At 39.6% G+C, this 20,871-nt stretch overlaps 1 non-coding gene across 1 annotated transcript; it reads left to right on the top strand.

Annotated features, from left to right (window-relative positions):
• The first annotated feature begins 442 nt into the window (after positions 1–442).
• On the top strand, positions 443–568 carry LOC138091932 (U6atac minor spliceosomal RNA). Its single transcript, XR_011145963.1, has one exon. It is a non-coding gene; the product is annotated as a U6atac minor spliceosomal RNA (small nuclear RNA).
• The last annotated feature ends 20,303 nt before the right edge of the window (positions 569–20,871 follow it).

Consider the following 20,871-nt stretch of genomic DNA (forward strand, 5'->3'; position numbering starts at 1 on the left):
ATTTCTCTGCCTTCAACTTAACCTGGTCTTTCCTTTCTTTGGACCAGTACTCTGCTTGAATGTTTCTTTGTGGTTTATATGTTTATTTGTTGCTAGTAATAAGTTACTTGATCATAAACAATCTTATATTATTACCTGATGGTGGTTTAGTCACTAAGTCATATCCCATGTACGATAGCTGGCGAGGCTCCTCTGTCCATGGGATTTTCCAGGCAAGAATACCAGAGTGGGTTGCCATTTCCTTCTCCAAGGAACATGATTATTATCTCCTTTTCTACCTAGACTGTAAACTTCTCTAGGGCCAATTCCTAGGGCATTTGGTTTCTTCAGAACTCCATAATGCCTACCACAGCTTTTGCACATTTCACTACAAAATTATTCAAGAAAGGAATGATGATTGTGTGAGTATTATTGATAAATATTTATACCTCAAGAAATCCCTGTGTTGCATGAAAGGAGAGAAGGTTAGCACTCCCCTTGACAAGGATGGAAGAGGCTCTCAGGCCTGACAACACGCATATGGTTAAGGCATTGCCACCTACTTCATGGCATCTAACCACTGTTTTTATTTTTTTATTTATTTTTTTTATTATTAAATTTTAAAATCTTTAATTCTTACATGTGTTCCCAAACATGAAACCCCCTCCCACTGTTTTTAAAAAAAAAAAGAAAGAAAGAAAAGAAATTCCTGGCCATCCAACAACGCTCTGGGTTGCTGGAAGATATATATATGTGTCTGGGTGCACGTGCCTAAAAGGGAAAGTATAAATTACGTGAGGTGCCCACAAGAAGAACTCTTGACGTGGGCCTCGATTCCCAGAAGTACCACATTTTATCTCTTTACCTGAGTCCACCTCTGGTGACCAAACTGATTTTTGACCACATTACCCTGCCAAGAACTCACAAGGACTTGCACTTTGGCACTAATTATAAAGCCCATAGTTTAACCGTAATCATGTAGCAGACATTCTCTTCTGGATTCAAATATTTATTTCAGCACCTCCATAATTAAAACTGAGTGGTATGGTATTTATATTCATCAGCATTATGAAGAGTTTATGTCTATATTTTGAGGAAAAATAATTAAAATGTCCACGTTTTTCTTTTACCCTGAGAATCGTGACTTCCATTTATAAGCATTCCAGTTTTCCTTAAAAATATGAGACCAGTTTTTTAAAGGTTTCCACCCACCCAACTAAATATGAGCTGGAACATCCTGTGAAAATACTGTGCAATCTGGGTAGCAATCCAGAGTCAAACTGGAGAACTGAAATATGTCTTCATCATCTTGGGGAAAAAAAACTAAATACCAACCATTCCAACTAAGAAACTGTGTTAGCAATTGATTTTAATATTGTAGGCCTGATCCAGAGCAATCAGATCTTTTTCTTCAGAATGAAAACAATATCCTAGCCTTCCCGTTCACCTTCTCAGGGCAGAAGGAGGAGAGACATCTAAAGACCCCACCAATCCTTGACTCAGTGAAACTCACTATCTTTCAAAACTCCCTGGCACTGTAGATCCCACCCCTCTATTCCTATCACTGCCTGCGTTCTCTTCTAATCCCAAGGTCAGCTAACCACGGATTCTACTTTCAGATAGGAAAGGTTTGCACGATGATACAGGGCAATTCACATTTGGGCTTCAGTAAGATAGCTGCAGGAGAAGGCAATGGCAACCCACTCCAGTACTCTTGCCTGGAAAATCCCAGGGACAGAGGAGCCTGGTGGGCTGCCGTCTATGGGGACACACAGAGTCGGACATGATGGAAGTGACTTAGCGGCAGCAGCAAAAGGATAGCTGCATGCTTGCATCACTTTTCTCCCCAAAGATTTTTCAATTACATTTTAATTTTCTAAAATTGCAACACAGACAGAAAAAAAATAGATATTGCAACTAAGAGAGAGTCCAATCTTGTGCCACGTTCTATGAACCCACCCTTTTGCCTTCTTCCAACCTCCTACTGTGGCTCTTTATTGGCTGAATCCACTCAAAAATAATTCAGCCACTGTCTCTCTCTCTCTCTCTCTCTCTCTCTCTCTCTCTCTCTCTCTCTCTCTCTGTGTGTATAATAACTGAATTATAAGCAATAAGAAGAAACATCTGGGGAATTCCCTGATGTTCTAGTGGTTAGGACTCCATACTTCAGGGGAAGCAGGGGGCATAGGTTGAATCCCTGGTTAGGAGAACTAAGATCTCACATGGGTACAGCAGGGAAAAAAAACGAGAAGAAGTATCTAGCAGAAAATAAAGGGAAGGATGACAGGCTTTTAAAAAACACTTTAGAAGAAAAAGTCCAAAAGGTTAAAATGATTAGATAGGAGATGAAAAATAAGGAGGACAAGTAACCAAAATCCAATTTGGAGAAACCAGTGCATCTAACAAAGAGTTTAGAAGTAACAGAACTAAGAAAATTATTAAAAGATGTAATATACCCTCCTATATCTGTTCTCTCCTTTCATAAAAATAGCATTTTGGCTGGCCACGTGGTCAGTAAGCTAGACCTAGTTTCTCAGCCTTCCTTCTAACTAGGTGTGGCCCTAAGACTAAATTCAAGCCAATGAATGGTGGGCAGAAATGAGGGTCTGCCACTGTGGAGGTTTCCCTTAAAAGACTGAACCTGTGCCTTTCTAGCCCCTTGTCCTCTTCATGATGGCTGAAAAAAAAGAGATTCCCAGATTTAGCAAATAAAGAATGCCCAGTTCAATTTGAATTTCATGTAAAGGAACACATTTTCAGCATATCTCAATTATTGCATGAGACATACTTGTACTAAAGAATTACTTGTTGTTTATCTACAATGCAAATTAAACAGGGTGACCTATGTTTTATCTGGGAATCTTACAGTAGGTACTGAGAATGTCAGCATCTCCTTTGACCCACAGATGGAAGTCACCTGTGGAAGATGCCAGAGATGTGGCAGGCCTGAATTGACTACTTCTGGATTGCTATTAATACCAGAAACAGACTCAGCCTTCCATCTTGCCACTTCTATATATAAGGACCATTGTATTTCTAAGATCTTTTTGGTATAGGAGCTTAGCTTTTGCCTAAACTATATGTGAACTTTTTTTGTAATGTCAAAAATTAGAAGGACTTACCATGTTTCAGGAATTATTAAAAGAGAATATCTACTTGTGGGGAGGGGGAAGTTGTTAAGCTTAGATTATTTTAAAAAAGAGAAGAATCTTAAAAGTGAATTGGCTAAAGCAGGGTGTGATAAATTATAGCCCAGAGACTTAATCCAGTTTGCTGCCTGTTTTTTTTGGGGGGAAAAAAAGAAAGAAAATAAAGCTTTATGGGAATACAACCATGGTTATTTGTTTACTTGTCTCTGTGGCTGCTTCAGCACTTTAATTGCAAGAGACTGTATTGCCTGCAAAGCCTAAAATATTTTCTATCTGGGTCTTTCCAGAAAAAGTTTGCTGACCTCTGATCCAAAGGAAAAACATTACTGACTGCAGAACTCTTCTCAGTATGAATTGATAGGAACAGAGTTTTGAAGAAAAAAGAATGTGACAAGATGACAATCATGTAGGCATCCACATCTAAAAGCAGCAGATGACTTCCCTGGTGGTCCAGGGAAGTGGACCCACCCCACTGGACGTGAAGACTCCCCATTCCCGAGGCAGGGGGAATGGGTTTGATTGAAATACCCCACATGCCACGTGGCTAGCACCACAGCCAAAAAAAAAAAAAAAAGCTGCAGAAAGACACTCTCAACTATATAAAGATTTGGGAAATACATCACCTTTCCTCAAAACAATTCTCTGATATGATTGTGTCATTCACTAAGAGAGGACTTGGAGAAAATATAAAAGGAATGAAACAACGGATTATTCTCATGATTATATAGCATGTACACATTGTAAATCTTGAAAGAAAAGTACTAAAACGGAAAGTAACAATGCTGTCAGCATAATATACTAGAATAAGAATGAGGGTACAAAAAATTGAGAGGTGAAAGGACAAAGAAACGTGAAAAAAGTGTTAACGGTAGTAATTTCCTCAATGGTTATAGGGGGTTATGGAAATAGTATTCTTACGGTATTTAATGTAAAAGTGGTGAGTGACTAAATAACATAAATAATGTGAAAAGACAAGCCATGAACTAGCAGACGAGGTATGTTGCTGATATATAACCCACCAAGGATTTATATCGAGTTTATAAAAAGCCCCTATAAACCAATAAATAAAATACAAAAAGATAAACAGGCAGTTCACAAAAGAGGAAACACACGTGGCCACTAACCATAAAAGATGCTCAGTATCACTGGAATCAGGATAATGCAAATTAAAGTGATAATGAGACCATTTCAAATCCATCAGACTGGCAAAAATAAGTCTGATAACATCAAATGTTGAAGTGTTGATGAAAACAGAAGCTCTTACACACTGCAGGTGGGAAATATAAATTCATCAAACCAGCAAATGGCAACTCTGGTTGCTCAGGCTCCACCCCCTAGATTGTCTGCAAAAGCTGTCAGGACTGTTATCTCCACCTTGAGATTCAAAAGAGGTATCAAGTGTAAGGTGCCTTCATCTCTTTTTCCTATATTAACAGCATCCTGCTGCTTGAGACCAAAAGCTTTGAGGCAGCCTTGATTGACTTTCTCTCACACCCCACATCTGACCACCAGTAAACTCTCAGCTCTAACATCAAATCATATCCAGCTTCTACTCACCTCCATAGTTCTCACTCAAATCCAAGCCAATCGTCTGCCGCCTGAATGAAGATGACAGTCTTCACAGTGTTGGAGCTTCTGCCCACAGCTTAGGTCTGCTCTCAACATGGGAGCCAGGGTCATCCCTTTTAGGACCTAAGTCAGATCACGTCACTTCTTTGCTTAAAACCATCTACTGACTTCCCATTTCACTTGGAAAAAGAGCCCTAACTTGAAATTATTTTATTTATTTGGCTGTGCTGGATCTTCGCTGTGGAAAGTGAGATCTAATTCCCTGACCAGGGATAGAACCCAGGCCCCCTGCATTGAGAGCACAGGGTCTTAGCCACTGGACCACCAGGGAAGTCCTCCAAATTCTTACAATGCTTTACCTTGGTTCTCTTTGATCCACCTCCTGGCTATTGGTTCTAGTGCAGCCACACCCATACCCTTGCTGTTCCTCAAACACACACACACACTCCTGCAGCTCACCTGCTGTTTGCACCTGCTGTTCCCACTTTACTAGACAGGTCTTCCCTGATCCCCTGCCCCCACTTAAAATAGTATAGCATCCACCCACCCTACCCCAAGCCAACTGCTCTCTCCCCACCCTTTAGACTTTAATTTTTCAAAGCACTAATTGCCACCTGGTGTTTTGTATTTTTATTTATTGCATCTCTTCCCAGCTTCAAACGTAAACCTCAGAAGTACGGGAAATGTGTCTCTTGTTTATGGCTAAATCCTTGTGCTTTGAACAGACCTGGCTTATACTAGACACCCAATAAAAGATGTGTTGAGTAAATGAAAACCATTTTGACAAGCACATTTAAAAATATAATAGCTAGGAAAATTGAATAGCTACATATTCTATTCTAGAAAAAAATTTACTTCTATATGTCTCCCCCAGAGAAACTGCCCCTTTTGTATTCAAGTAGAAAGTAGAAAGTATCCCTTTCTAAAAAATCAGATATAATATGTTCTTCAGTAGGTGAAAGATAAAATCAGCTTTATGTAAGCAACACAAGTCTATTTAGCATGTAAAATGAATATATCACCAAATATCAATTTATATCAAGAGAATTATGTTGAGTGAAGAGGTAAGTTGTGAAGAGATGAGCAGTCTGAGTAAATACTATATACCTATGTATCCATATGAGCAACATATATTGTTTATGATAAACACATCTGAATGAAAAGTATAAAAATCATAGAATAATACACATCAACTTCAGAAGGGAAGAAGGAAGGACAGAAAAGAGGGGTGGCAAGGGTTTAGCTGCAGTATTTTAGTTCTTTAAAAATAAGCTCTGGGTTTCCCTGTAGCTCAGCTGATAAAGAATCTGCCTGCAATGTAGGTGATCCCGGTTCAATTCCTAGGTCAGGAAGATCTCCTGGAGAAGGGATAGGCTACCCACTCCAGTATACTTGGGCTTCCTTGGTGCCTCAGTTGGTAAAGAATCTGCCTGCAATGCGAGAGACCTGGGTTCCATCCCTGGGTTGGAAAGATTACCTGGAAGAGGGCATGGCAACCCACTCTAGTTCTTGCCTGGAGAATCCCCATGGACAGAGGAGCGTGGTGGGCTGTAGTCCACGGGATTGCAGAGTCGGACACGATACAACTGAGTGACTAACACCCAAAATAAGCTCTGAAGACATGTCAGAAACACATTCTACAACATATACAATATATTTAGACATAATATAGTATACAATACAATCTATTTAATCTATTTCCACAACACAACGAAAATCAGAAACTCTTAACAGCATTTGTCTTTGAGGGATGGAATTGAGAATGGGGAATGAGAAGCAGCAGCACCTTGATCACCATTTGATCACCATTTTCCCCTAAAATTATTTATGAGAAAGCATTACTTCCGTTTTTTAAATGACAAATTTAACATGCCTTTCTTCAGTCTTTGTCAGGGCAAACTGATAGGAGAGTAAAAACACTGAGGGCCTGAAAAACAGAATTAACAGGCTTAAAATATGTACCTATCAAACTCCTCTGAAAATAAATGAGTACCTGCCATCAGGGCTCCCAGGAAACAGTGATGAGAACTGACCATATACCAAGCCATAAAAAAGGCTTCAGTATATTCACAAGGTATTAACAGAAACAGCATAAGATAGTTTTTCCATTTTCAGCTGGGAGGATGTACACTACGGGGCAAAGAAAGGAGAGTGAAGTCATAGGAGAAACAGAATGGTGATAAGGAGGTAGAGTTGGAAAGAAGAGATACTTGCTACTTCTTTCGCTAAAATACACTATAGAAATATTAGGGTCTTGAGGGGACTTCCTCGGTAGTTTAGTGGCTAAGACTCTGTGTTCCCAATGCAGGAGGCCCAGGGTTAAACCTCTGATCGTGGAATTAGATCCCATATGCCACTACTAAGACCCAGAGCAGCCAAATAAATAGTTTTCAAAAGTGGCTCTTGAAAATGAGATTGAGAATATGATTGCATATGTTGAGGGATGGAGCATGGGGGCAGGAAGGTAAATACATGAATTACAGAAACATGGAAATGGTTAACAGTGGAATGTTTTTGATGGATATCTTCACTCCAAAAGTGAATTGATCTTTTCACTTTCACCAACATTTTCTTTGGCCATTTCCAAAGGTGCGCATGAAGATCCCATACAGTGAGCCTAGCCACAACAACAGGAAAATTGCAAAATTGAATGGAAAAGTACATGCCCCAGCTCTCCAGCCTGTGAAGCGTCTCATTCAAATTTGTGCTACAGCCAAATTACAACCTGCTACATGTCAGGGGCCTCCAGTTTGTTCAAGGACACCCAAACTGCAAAATCGGATTTACTAAAGTTTTTTACGAGTAAAATTTAGGAGCATTTTATTTTATTGAGGAATAACTGATGAATAGAGCTGTATTTAAAGGGTACAACCTGATGATTTTATATACATAGATGTAGAATGATTATCAAGATCAAGGTCACTAATTTACTAATTTAATTAATTTTAAATTTTATTTATTTATTTTGGGCTGCACTAGGTCTTATTGTCAGGCGGGCTTTTCTCCAGTTGCAGAGAGTGGGGGCTACTCTAGTTGTACTGCGTGGGCTTCTCACTGCGGTGGCTTCTCTTGTTACAGAGCATGGGCTCCAGGGCTCGTGAGCCTCAGGAGTTGAGGCATGGGGGCTCAGTAGTTGCAGCTCCTGGGCTCAATAGCTGTGGCTCACAGGCTTAGTAGCTTTGCGACATATGGGATCTTCCTGCACCAGGGATTGAACCCATGTTTCCTGCAAAGACAGGCAGATTCTTTATGACTGAGCCACCAGGGAAGCCCTAATTTCCTAATTTTAAAAATTGAGCTAATTACTGAAGAGGGAACTTAGAACCTTGATGTAAAATCTCATTTAGAATTCCAATTCCAATTTTGAAAATTGCAGCTTCATCAGGCTAGGAACTGAGTTGATAAAAACAGCAAGTTAAATAGCATGTGGATTTGATCAAATGCATAAAGATTTGTGCTTCTCAATCCAGGCTAATTTCCAGGAGCTCTAAAAAACTCCTGAACCCTCCTACACTGTTGGTGGGAATGTGAATTGGTACAACCACTATGGATAAAGTATGGAGGTTCCTTTAAAAACTAAAAATAGAACTATCATATGATCCAGAAATCCCACTCCTGGGCATATACCCTGAGAAAACCATAATTCAAAAAGATACATGCACCCCTATGTTCATAGCAGCAGTAGTCACAATAGCCAAGACATGGAAGCAATCTAAATGTCCATCAACAGAGGGATGAATAAAGAAGATGTGGAACATATATACGTGGATTATTACTCAGACATTAAAAAGAATGAAATAATGCTATTTGTAGCAAAATGGATGGACTTAGAGATTATCCTACTAAGTCAAGTCAGATAAATATATGATATCACTTATATGTGGAATTGAAAAAGGTGATACAAAATGAACTTATTTACAAAATAGAAAGACTTCAAAAACAAACTTCTGGTTATCAAAGGGAAAATGTGGGGGCGGGGGGAATAAGTTAGGAGCTTGGTATTAACATATACACACTACTATATATAAAATAGATAATCAACAAGGATGTACTGTATAGCATAGGGAATTCTACTCAATATTCTGTAGTAACCTATGTGGGAAAAGAATCTGAAAGAGAATGTATATATGTCTATGTATAATTGAACCACTTTACTGTACAGCTGAAACTAATATGACATCGTAAATCACCTGTACTCCAATATAAAATAAAAATTAAATTTTAAAAACTCCTGAGACTCAGGTCACACTGGAAACCTATTAATACAGCCCTCTGGGGATGGGGCACAGGCATTAGTGTTTTTGAAAGCTGCTTAGGTGACTGCATCCTACAGCCAAGACTGGTACCCACTGCTCTGGTTCCAAGTAGAGGAAAAGAGAATGGTTACATCACAGAAGTCTGCAGAAGCTTGACTCTTCAAAAAGTGTGTGAGGCTTCCCATTTCTGCACTCTTTTATTCTAGAGCAGCAGGCATTTCAGAAGTTCTGATTTTGCCCAGAAATGTGAACTGTTCTGTTTAGACCTCACGAAAGCACATGTGGGCGATGTCACCATGAAATCACTGGCCATCTGGCAATGCAACAGGAAGTTATTCTGGTTTCAAATTAAAGTGAAACAAGTAGGGTGAGGCGGCAATTAAAACTTATCAAAATAGCTTTGATTTTCTGAGGGGCACAGAAGAGTATTCATCCTTTCCAAAGGGATTTTTTTTTCCTTCTTCCTATTTCCACAGAAAAGATTTTTTAAGCTAAGATTCGATTCTATTATTGTAAGAAACAAAATAAACCCTAATACTTCAAAGACTTTAATAAAAACGTAAAGCTTTACTTCTTAGTCTTCTGGAGAACTGTACATAAATCCAATTAATGCGAATTTGAAGGAAACATTGAAGCTTTAAAACTGAAACCGCTTTAAAATGTATGAAAGACTTAACAGGTACACGATCCAGGTGGGAACAGGAAGCATTCATGTAGGTAGATGGGTGAGGGGAAAACAGTCTCTCTGTTTTTACCGTCACTTGGTGAGGGGAAAATGGTCTCCATAATATGTTTTTACCATCACTTAAGGGGATGTGGTGTCTTGAGGTAATCACCGTAACATCATCTGTTCTGCAACCAAGAATTGGCTGTCTTGTTTTACAATGCACATCTCTCCCACTCCACACCACTTCATAACTCTTGGCAATTATAGTGTCCTCCATTTCTATAATTTTGTCATCTCAAGAATGTTGTATAAATGGAATCATACAGTCTGTAACCTATTGGGATCACCTTTTTTCACTCAACATAATTCTCCGGTGATTCATCCATGTTGTCAATGTATCAGTAGTTTGTTCCTCGTGATTACTGAGCAGTTCTCCACAATGTGGCCATCTCTCAGTCTGTCTTACTATGCATGTGAGGAAGGACATCTGGGTTCTTTCCAGTTTGAGGCTGTTACACGAATCAAGCAGCAGTAAAAATATTTGTGTACAGGTTTTTGCATGAATGTAAGTTTTCATTTCTCTGGGATAAATACCCATGGGTGCAATTGCTGAGTCAAATGCTAATTACAGGGTTTGCGTTTTTCTTTAAGAAACTGCCAAAGTGTTTTCCAGGGTGACTCCACCACTTGGCATTCCCTCCAGCAATGTGTGAGTGATCAAGTTTCTCCACACCCTTGCCAGCATTTGGTGTTATCATTATTTTTTATTGTAGCCATTCTGATAAGTGTGTAGTAAGAGCTCATTGTGGTTTTAATTTGCATCTCCCTAATGTCTACTGACACAGAACATCTTGTCATGTAGTCTTCTTATGTTTGTTTTCTATATACTGTCCAGGTTTTCAGTTGTATTTAGCAGCAACAAGAAGGAAAGTACTCCATTATCTTTTATGGTGAGTCAAAATAGAATAGCAGTTAAGGCATCAAGTTCTGCTCTCACATGGCCAAGGTCCAAATCCTAGCTAAATTGAATTCTGGCTTTGCAAACTTGGTCAACCACTCTTTCCTCAGTTTTCCAAACTGCAAAATGGGAATAACACTCATCTTATTTTGAGGATTTAATTAAGGCAAAGCACTTCAAGTACTATGGTCAATTATTTCTATTAAATAGAATTCATATTCCTTTTATGAGCCAACTCATTAGAAAAGACCCTGATGCTGGGAAAGATTGAAGGCAGGAGGAGAAGGGGACGACAGAGGACAGGATAGTTGGATGGCATCATCGACTCAATGGACAGGAGTTTGAGCAAGCTCCAGGAAATGGTGAAGGACAGGGAAATCTGGCATGCTGCAGTCCATGGGGTCACAAAGAGTCAGATACAACTGAGCGACTGAACAACAGCAAAATACCTTTTATAAAATTAATTATATGATTTCACAAAATTTTAATATTTGCATCACATTCATCTGGTTTTTTAATATTACAGAAAACTATTTTGATGACAAACTATTTTTCCTTTTTAAAATGACCTTTCCTGGGTGTATCAAGATTGCCTGACATGAAGACTAAGGCATAATAAAATCTTTGTTGAATCACCTTCATAAATGTCTGTTTATCTCCTTGTTTATACCAATGGAATGAAATGGCTTTATAAAAAAATTAGGTTTCTTTCTGTTCATTCTGAAAAGTCAAGAAATGAAAAAATTAGAGAAGGTTGAAAATATAAAGGACTGATATTATAAAAAATAAAAACATTCCTGGAAAACCACGCAATGATCAAAAGCTATTAGTGTTTTCGTGTTCTATTTCTAGAGTTTCTTGAATGGACAGCTCAGTATATCTCACTCAGTTTCCTTTAACTAAATTTTTGTTGTGTTAGTCACTCAGTCGTGTCCAACTCTTGGAGAACCCATGGACTGTAGCTCGCCAGGCTCCTTGGTCCATGGAATTCTCCAGGCAAGAATACTAGAGTGGGTTGCCGTTCCCTTCTCCAGAGGATTGCCCCAACCCAGGGATAAATTCGGGTCTCCCACATTGCAGGCAAATTCTTTATCATCTGAGTCACCAGGGAAAATACTTGTTAAGCTTTCAATTATTTGGGTCAATTGTAGGCATGTCCATGAATTAATGACTTCAACATATAAAATGATCATTTACTCATTGTCAGGGATTGTGATGGAGGCTATGAACACACACAGATGCATAAGCAATTCCTGTAGGGAATTTATATTCTGGTAGAATAGATTAAAACTTTCCTAGAAATAATCATGCTTTGAAGTAGAAGACGAGATACCAAAGGACATACAGGAAAACTCCAAGGTCTAGGGAATCAATTAGAAGTGAAATGAGATTTAAAAGGGGTAGAACTGGGACATGCAGAATTGGAAGAAAGGGCATCTTAGAATTAGTACAATCACAAAAATAGCAAAGTAGGATGCATCCTCAGGGCCCAGTGAGCAGTTCAGGTTGACTGGACCATAGTTGGCAGGAAGAAGGTTCATGAGAGAGAAAGCTGAGAAGACAGGTAAGAACTGAGAAGTCCAGAACATTTAATGAAATTAATCTAAAGAGCAGAGAGTCTATATAGTAGATAAATGGTGGGGGCAGGGCAGGGGGAAGTTCACTTAAAGTTTTGAGGCATGGAACTGAGTGATATCACAGGAGCTAATCAAGTAGCACCATGGTTGGTAGAGGAAATACTGGATGGAGCCCACATACACGGAAGAGAAGAGAGTCAGAAATCTGAGCAAGGACTGTGGCAGTACGCCTAGGTATATGGAGGTAAGAGCCTGATCAGGACAGTCATAGTGGAAACAGAAGTATTGGACAGTCTGAAGCCACACAACTCAGATTCAATTGATAATTTGAGACCTATTTTGGGAGGGGGGCTTTGGACTTATTGACTTCCAAGTTCCCGATAGATTTCAGGTGCACCAGCTGGCAGAAAGCTGAGCCAGGGTGGCAGAACAAGATCAGAGCTGAAAATCCATTGTTTACCTTGTATCTGCTATTAGTGATAATCTGGTAAAGTAAGCCTCTTTCTTTAGTAATATTTTTCTAATTTGTTTCTTGGGTATTCTTCTTTGATGAGTCATCTCAAGAAATCCTATTCAGATTTTAATCAAATAGTATTAAATGGATAAATTAACTTGGAAAGAATTCACTTTTAGTATGTAAGAATAGAATACTGCATTTTCCTATTAATGAACATCGGTATTCTCTTCAGTTATTTGTCTTCCTGCATTACCCTCAGTGAAGTTCTATCTTTCTTTCATGTCATTCTTATTTCTTACTAGGCTTGTGTGCATGTGTGCACAGTCATGGACTGTAGCCCACCAGGCTCCTCTGTCCATGGAATTTTCCAGGCAAGTATACTAGAGTGGGTTGCTATTTCCCACTCCAGGGGATCTTCCCAACCCAGGGATGGAACTTGAGTCTCCTGTATTGACAGGCAGATTATTTTCCACTGCGCCACCTGGGAAGCCCTTATTATGCTTATTCTTGGGTATTTTATACTTTGTAGTGATTTATGATTATAGATTTTCAAACCATTTATTGGCATACAGAAAAATAACCAATTTGCATATTTATTTTATAACTAACCAACTTACTGAACTTTCTCCATAGCTCTAAGAGCTTCTCTTTCCTCTTCTTTCTGATATTTATATTGATTTAATTTTCTTATTTCACATGATGACTAGAACAACCAGAGCAATTCTGGATAGTAGCAACTACTAAGGGAAGAAACACTAAGTATTTCCTTAGCCCTTGCATATTCAGAAAAGTCAGTATGTTTTCCTCATAAATGGAAAGCAATTTTATCTTACCTGTGCTATTTTTGGTTTGGGGTGGTTTTTTGTTTTTTTTTTTAATTCTTACTCACTTTGCTTTTTAAACCTTAGTTTGCCTTTTTATTTCATCCTGTCATTTTTCAGACTTTTTCTTCCCTTTTTGTCATTCTGCTTTCATTCACTGAGATAGCATTTTCCTGCACTTTGTGGAGGAAGGCAAAGAGATTCCTGAAATTCTTCAAAACTTTGTGGAGATTATTCTCTTCCTCTAGCTTTATACCATATTTGATAGACCCTTATTTTTCTTCTGCTTCTCATTCTTCAATAACATCCGCTCACAGTTTTTGTCAACAGACAGAAGTGTGGACTGTCCTGGTCCCACTCTGTATATTTGTGAGAAGATGGAGTTCCCTTCTCAAATCTACCATTTGAGAGCAGGTTAAAATTCTGCTTGTCCACTTTCCAGTTTTTAGGGTCTTTTCAATTGTGATCTACTTGTGACATCTCACCCCTTGCACTTCAAAATTATGGAATCATTGAAAAGTTAATATCCTCACAAGGTACCTGTAATGGTTAATTTTTGTGTCAACTTGACTGGGCCAAGGGGTGCCCAGATATTTGATCAAACATAATTCTGGGTGTGTCCATGATGGTGTTTCTGGATAGGATTAACATGTAACTGAGTAGACTGAGTAACAGAAGGGGATGACAGAGGACAAGATTTCTGGATGGCATCACTGACTCAGTGGACATGAGTTTGAGCAAGTTCCAGGAGATGGTGAAGGACAGGGAAGCCCAGCATGCTGCAGTCTATGGGGTTGCAAAGAATTGGACCTGATTTAGCGGCTGAACAATAGCAGACTGAATAAAGCGGATTACCTGCCCCAGTGTGGATGGGCCTTATCCAACCAGCTGAAGGCATGAACAAAGCAAAAAACCTGAGGGAGAAGGAACTCCTTTTGCCTGACTGCCTTCCAGCAGGGGCACTGCTTTTTTTCTCTGCCTCTGAACTCAAGGTGAAATACTGGCTCTTCAAACCTGCCAGCTTTAGACTTGAACACCACGTTCTGCTGAGTCTTCAGCTTGCCCACTTCAGCTCCTGGGACTTCTCAGTCTTCAAAATTGGGTGAGTCAATTCCTTATGAAAAAATCTCTTTCTATACACATTGCATTGGTACTGTTTCTCTGGAGAACCCTAATACGGCACTCCTACTGGCATTCTCCGACCTTGCCCCTCTGCCTTTGGAACGTGACACGTGGAGTCTACACCTGCAACTTACTACCACCAGTTCTCCTGAGCCCTGCATTCTGTGCCATCACTCTCTGGAATGATAATCACCTCTGAGTCATAAAAATAAAAATGATAGTGATAATGTCTAATATTCATGGGAACTTATTAGGACTCAAGGGCTATGCGAAGGGCTTTATATACCTGTGTGGTTTGTGCTCAGGCGTGTCCGACTCTCTGTGACCCCATGACCTATAGCCCGCCAGGCTCCTCTGTCCATGGGATTTTCCAGGCAAGAATGCTAGAGTGGGTTGCCATTTTCTATTCCAGGGGATCTTCCTGACCCAGAGATTGAACCTGGGCCTTTTGCATCTCCTGAATTGGCAGGTGCAGTCTTTTACCACGGCACCACCTGGGAAGCCCTCTTTATATACCTACTTCTCAACTAATGCAAAAATATAGAAAGACAGGGGGTGGGGAGGAATGGAGAGCATCATGAGGAGCAAGAAGAATGAATCAGTGCTCTGGTTTTGAGACAGATCAGGAACTCTAGACTAAGTACCATCTACCCAATATTCCAATTGCTACAGATACAGGGTGCCTGAGGGCAAGAATCACTGGGATGGTAAAAAGCATATTCCTACCTCTTTTCGGGCAGTTTAGATACATGATGAATCTATGTCTGAGAGATTAGAGTCAGTGGAGCGAGACTGTGAACTCTGTAAGGGTGACTGAAATTGTATTTACTGAAAAATACATTCCCAGTACCTTGCACCATGCCTGGCACAAGACAAGTGTTTACTATATTTTCCAATAACATTTGTCAAATCTACTTTTCTGTTGGTTAAGATTCACCCCAGATTCTAATAAGTTGTATAACTATATTAATTTTCGTTTAGGATAACTTTTCTAATTCTGTAGTTTCATAGTTATTTTAATGAGCATTTGGGAGGAATTTTATATTTTTTTAAATCAGAAGTCACCTTAATGAATTTCATTTTTATTTCTTTGAGACTTTTTTTTATGTGAACCATTTCCAAACTCTTCATTGAGTTTGTTACAACACTGCTTCTATTTCATGTTTTCAAGGCAGAGGGGATCATAGCTTCCCAACCAAAGATTGAACCTGACCCTCTGCTTTGGAAGGCCAAGTCTTAACCTCTGGACCACCAGGGAAGCCCCAACCTTGATGAATTATATGATATTGTATCAAAGCTGAGGAATGGCTTTACTACAGGTCAAAAAGACTACACACTTCATAAATGGAATCAGATGGTTAATGTATAGAAGTCAGAAATATGAAGGAGGAACATGACTTTGTGACTAATACTTCCATTGCTCAGAGTCCATTTCTTATCTGTACCATGAACAAAATTACATCCACCCCCTTGGCTTAGGGGGTGTGTGTGTGTACATGTGTTGGGGGAGGAGGGGCTATAATCTGTGTAAAACTGCTTTGCAGACTGTGCATCCTGTATATATTTTGGATGTTTTGGCTGCTATCACTAGAATCATTTTCTGTCTCATATGCTAACCTATGTACAACATCTTTCTGTGACCAAGATTGCAATCACAAACTTTGTCCAGTGTTCCCAGAAACCACAGTACAGTCTTATAGTCAATTTCTCCACCAGATTCAAGGGTCCTGCTCTCTTTGGCAGGGAGAGAGTTACTGTCAGGAAAATCTTACTGCTGGATTGAGGACAAACCATTAAAAAGTTGCATAAGTCTTTGTCAGCTTCAAGTTGTTGTCCCGCAGGTGTTTTGCTCTGTTGACACAGCTCATGTTTGCCTTGCTTTATTTATTGCTCTTTCTTTTGGAAGAAATCATAGAGAAAACAGGACTCATCCCACGGGCAGAAACAGTTTCTCTATTTAGCTGCTGAGCTCCTTGGGAAAGAGGGAAGAAATCAATGAGATGCATGAATGAATAAAAAGTATTCTGCATCAAAACACACTAAAGACAGCAATGAAGATGCAGACTAGAAGAACTTGTGCCTGAGGAACTCTGGAGTGCCTGGAAATGGAGAAGAAACGTGAAAGCCAATTTGCTTAATTTTAATTGAGAAAGCAATGCTTAACTTCCAGTCATGTTCAAGGCTCTGAGGAAGATACAGAGAGGAGTAAAACAGTTCCTGCTCTCCTGTTGTTTACAGCTGAACAGAGACAATGGAGTCAGCAAATCACAAAAAAGTGGCTGCCAGGACCTTCCTGGCAGGTCGTGGTTAGGACTCTGTGCTTCCAATGCAGGGGGCACAGGTTCGATCTCTGGTCGGGGAACTAAGATCCCACATGCTGCTTGGCCAAAAATAATAAAAAATAAACTTATGTGTCCTTGGTCTCATAATCCCAAGATTCTGTTTAAAAAAAAAAAAAGTGGCTGTCACCAGCATGCTACCCCCATTCTAGATCTTTACAATTATTAATTATATGAACATAATTTCTCAAACTGTGTATTTTCTTGAAAACACATGTTAAAATCTCATTCTAAAATAAAGGACTTAATGAGTTCAGTGAATAAAGTTTCAGAGAATAAGACTGAGTTGTCTGGGAAGAAATAAAGGTTTTAGGAAACCCAAGTAAGCTTCGGTCCAAACATCTGTCCCTGGGCTTACTGACAGCCCTTGGAAAGGCTGAGCATATAGGAAAGAGTCTTCTTTCTAATATGAAAGGCATATTTGTGTCCCGTGGAATGAGAGGTATGTGTGGTATGAGAGCGGGACCAAGGTCACGGCAGGGCTCCCAGCTCTAATGCATGTTTACTGACTTAGGTTCCTCTACATGGATCCTGGTTTGTTGGTTATTCACACTCACGACTTCTATGCATTTGTCCTATGGCACTTAATTATTCTTGTAATTTTTAATTGTTCTTCCCTTTCTTCATCATTCTCTATCTTTGTTACAGTGGAGTTTCATTTCTTGAAGTCCATTCTATCTCATCTCCGTTTCAGTAACACGTTTTACAGACCATGGTTCAGCAGTTTTCTGTTTTTCGTTTTTGTTTTTTTTTTACTTCTTAGACCTTTTAACTCTTTGATGAAGTAAAGGCTTGAAATTTTTATACAATATGTAAAAACAGATGCATTTTCAGTCCGAATAGATGTCATATATTTGGTGACTTGACAGAGTAGAAATTTAAAGCCTCCTTAAAAAAATTAAATATTCAGAAACACAAGCTTTATAAGCAATCACTCATCATCTATCTACTAATTACCCGACAAGGCTAATATCTGTCTAATTTTTAAAGCAAGATATATGTGAAGTGCAGAAATCTGAAGCACACATTTTGATAAATTTTGACAAATGTGTAAGCCCATGAAACCACCACCCCAATCACAACGAACATTTCCATCAGTCCGGAAAGTTCTCTCATCTCTTCCAGTTAAGCCTCAACACCCAGGGGCAATTACTGTTCTGACTCCTATCACTATGGACCCATTTTGCCTGTTCTTTAACTTCCTCTGTACAAAGACACGGTTCTTACATTTTTGTGACTGTCTTCTTTCACTCCACATCCTGTTTTAGAGATTGGTCGGTATGGTTGGATATGAATATACTGGATTCTATGAATATGCCACAATTTGTCCTTTCAACTGTTGACGGATCTTTGGGTTATTTCCAGTTTTCGACTGTTCTTAATTAACATTTACAACTAACCCAAGTCCACTTTCAAGTAGTTCCCTCACAGACACCCACTGATCAATTCTTGGCTGCATACCTGATAGGGACCTTCTGCAGGCATCTGGATTTCTCTTTTTCTGCAAAATTTTCTTCTCTGTTCCTCTGTCCTAAATATTCTAGTTCCCATGGTCTCTCTGGACCCTCAGTGCCATCTTCGCAGTTCAGGAAGTCAGCTGGGTTTTGCCTGGTTTTCTCTCTGTGTGTGCTGAAGTTGAAAAGCTCTCAAACTGTCAAGCTCATAAACTCGGTCAGCAGCCATGGCACACCCCTCATTTACTTTTTGCTTCTGAGCAATCCCTGTCCTTTGCCTGTTGCTCAATGTCTTCAGTCATTGCTTCCTCTGTTTTGTCTGGGTTGATTTACTGATTCATTTATCAATTTTCTGGTTGTTGTTTGGTTGTTTCAGCTGGTAGTGTAAAACTGGGCTGGAAGCAGAAGTTTGTGTTTTATCGTTTTTGATGCTATTTCAAATGGATTCTTACGCATTCGTTTTCCATTTGCTTGTTTCTAATACCTGGACATGCAACCGATTTTTTTCTGTCTTGATTTCCAAACAAGTACGGTTTTAACAAGATCATTGGATCATTGGATTAAGGGAACAAGAAATCACAGATGAATGGACAAATTACTACCAAAGCTACATGGAGGAGATGGGACTTGAAAGACACAGAGAATATACTGTAGATAAAAGCTTCAGCATGAACAAAGCACAGAAGAAGGCATAAGCAAGGATTTCAAGTTGTGCAATTTGAATGAAAGTTGGATTATGAGTAGAGGACTTGAGAAAACAAGTCTCTACACATATGATGGGCTTCCCAGGTGGCGCTAGTGGTAAAGAACTTGCCTGCCAAAACAGGAAAGGCAGGAGACAAAGGTTTGATCCCTGGGTCTGGAAGATCCCTTGGAGAAGGAAATGGTAACCCACTCCAGTATTCTTGCCTGGAAAATCCCACTGACAGAGGAGCTTGGTGGGTTACAGTCCACAGGGTCACAAAGAGTCAGACACGACTGAGGGACTAAACACACAACAGCAACATATACGATGCGTGAGTGAATACTCAGTTGCTTCTCTCCTCAGCTCCAAGAGCTTCTGTTCCCTCTTCTTCCTGATATTTATATTGATTTCATTTTCTTATTTCACATGATAAGAATAACCAGAGCAATTCTGGATAGTAGCAATTACTAAGGGAAGAAACACTAGGTATTTCCTTGCCTGCATGCTAAATCACTTCAGTCGTGTCCAACTCTTTGTGACCCTACAGATTGTAGCCCACCTGGCCCCTCTGTCCATGGGATTCCCCAGGCAAGAATACTGGAGTGGGTTGCCATGTCCTCCTCCACGGGATCTTCCTTGATCCAGGGATAGAGCCCATATTTCCTGTGTCTCCTGCATTGCAGGAGGATTCTTTACGCTGAGCCACCGGGAAAGCCTTACATATATGATATATAAAACTTCTGTGCGAGAGCCTTCATGGCTCCTCCCAACCAGGTGAAGTCATTTGAAATAAACTTAATTTCTCTTGCATCAAGTGCTAACAATTCTAATCAACTTTTTGTTTGCCTTTTCCTGCAATGTTCATCTTCCCTACTAGGCTGAAAATTCAGTAAGAACAGGAATCATGCTTGTTTGTCTCACTGTTGTATTTCCAGCATTTAACAATGAATAGTCACTGAATGAATAAGTGGAACCAGGATAAGAAGTCTGAATTTAACTTCATATCCAAAGTCTTTAAAAGTATGTGCTTTAGGAGAATGATTTAGGGAGATTTTTCTGGCAGCATGTAGTGAACGAATTAGAGAGGCAAGGATGAAGAGAAGCTATTGGAATAGTTTAAACAGGAGGCAAGGTAAGCCTGAACCAGTGATGTCACAGAATTCGGAAGGAAATAGACACAAAGCATTTTGTAGAGGGCAAACCAACAAAACATGAAAATCAAGGAGGAGAAGGAATAGGGGAGTCATTTATAGACCTGATATTTTGAGAGTGGGGAATTAGGAGGAAAACAGTGCCATTTATAGGAATGGCAATCTAATAGGAAGAGCTGGTTTGAGGGGGTGGCTGTCAATCTTGAGTGTTAATTATCTATGAGCTTTTTAAGTGGATCTATTGATCATGCAATTGGAAACAGTGTGGAGAAGAGAGCTTCTCTCTCCCAGAAGAGAGCTGTGGGTTAGGGACACAGACATAAGAATCATCTTCTAAAGGGGAAACGTAGCCCCAGGGAATGATGAAATTCTAGAGAGAGACAAGAGAAGGAGGAAGAGGAGAAGCCCAAAGAGAGAGTTTCTGGAGCATTAACTTTTCAGAGGCAGGAGAAAGTCAACAAAAGATATGGACATATAAAGGTTTCTAAAGCTGGAAGTGTGTCACATCATGAAAGGAGTGAGTTTGAAGCCACCTAACTGAATATGCGGGGAGCTTGAGCAACGTAAAGACAGAAAGGGCCATTGGCTTTGATCATTAGATCATGAACAAACTTCAGGATAACAATACATGTATTCTAAGGAATGATCCATTAAGGCAAAGGATGGGGCATTATTACCCCCACTGTG

Source organism: Capricornis sumatraensis, chromosome 15 (assembly GCF_032405125.1).
Source record: "Capricornis sumatraensis isolate serow.1 chromosome 15, serow.2, whole genome shotgun sequence".
Lineage (NCBI taxonomy): Eukaryota > Metazoa > Chordata > Mammalia > Artiodactyla > Bovidae > Capricornis > Capricornis sumatraensis.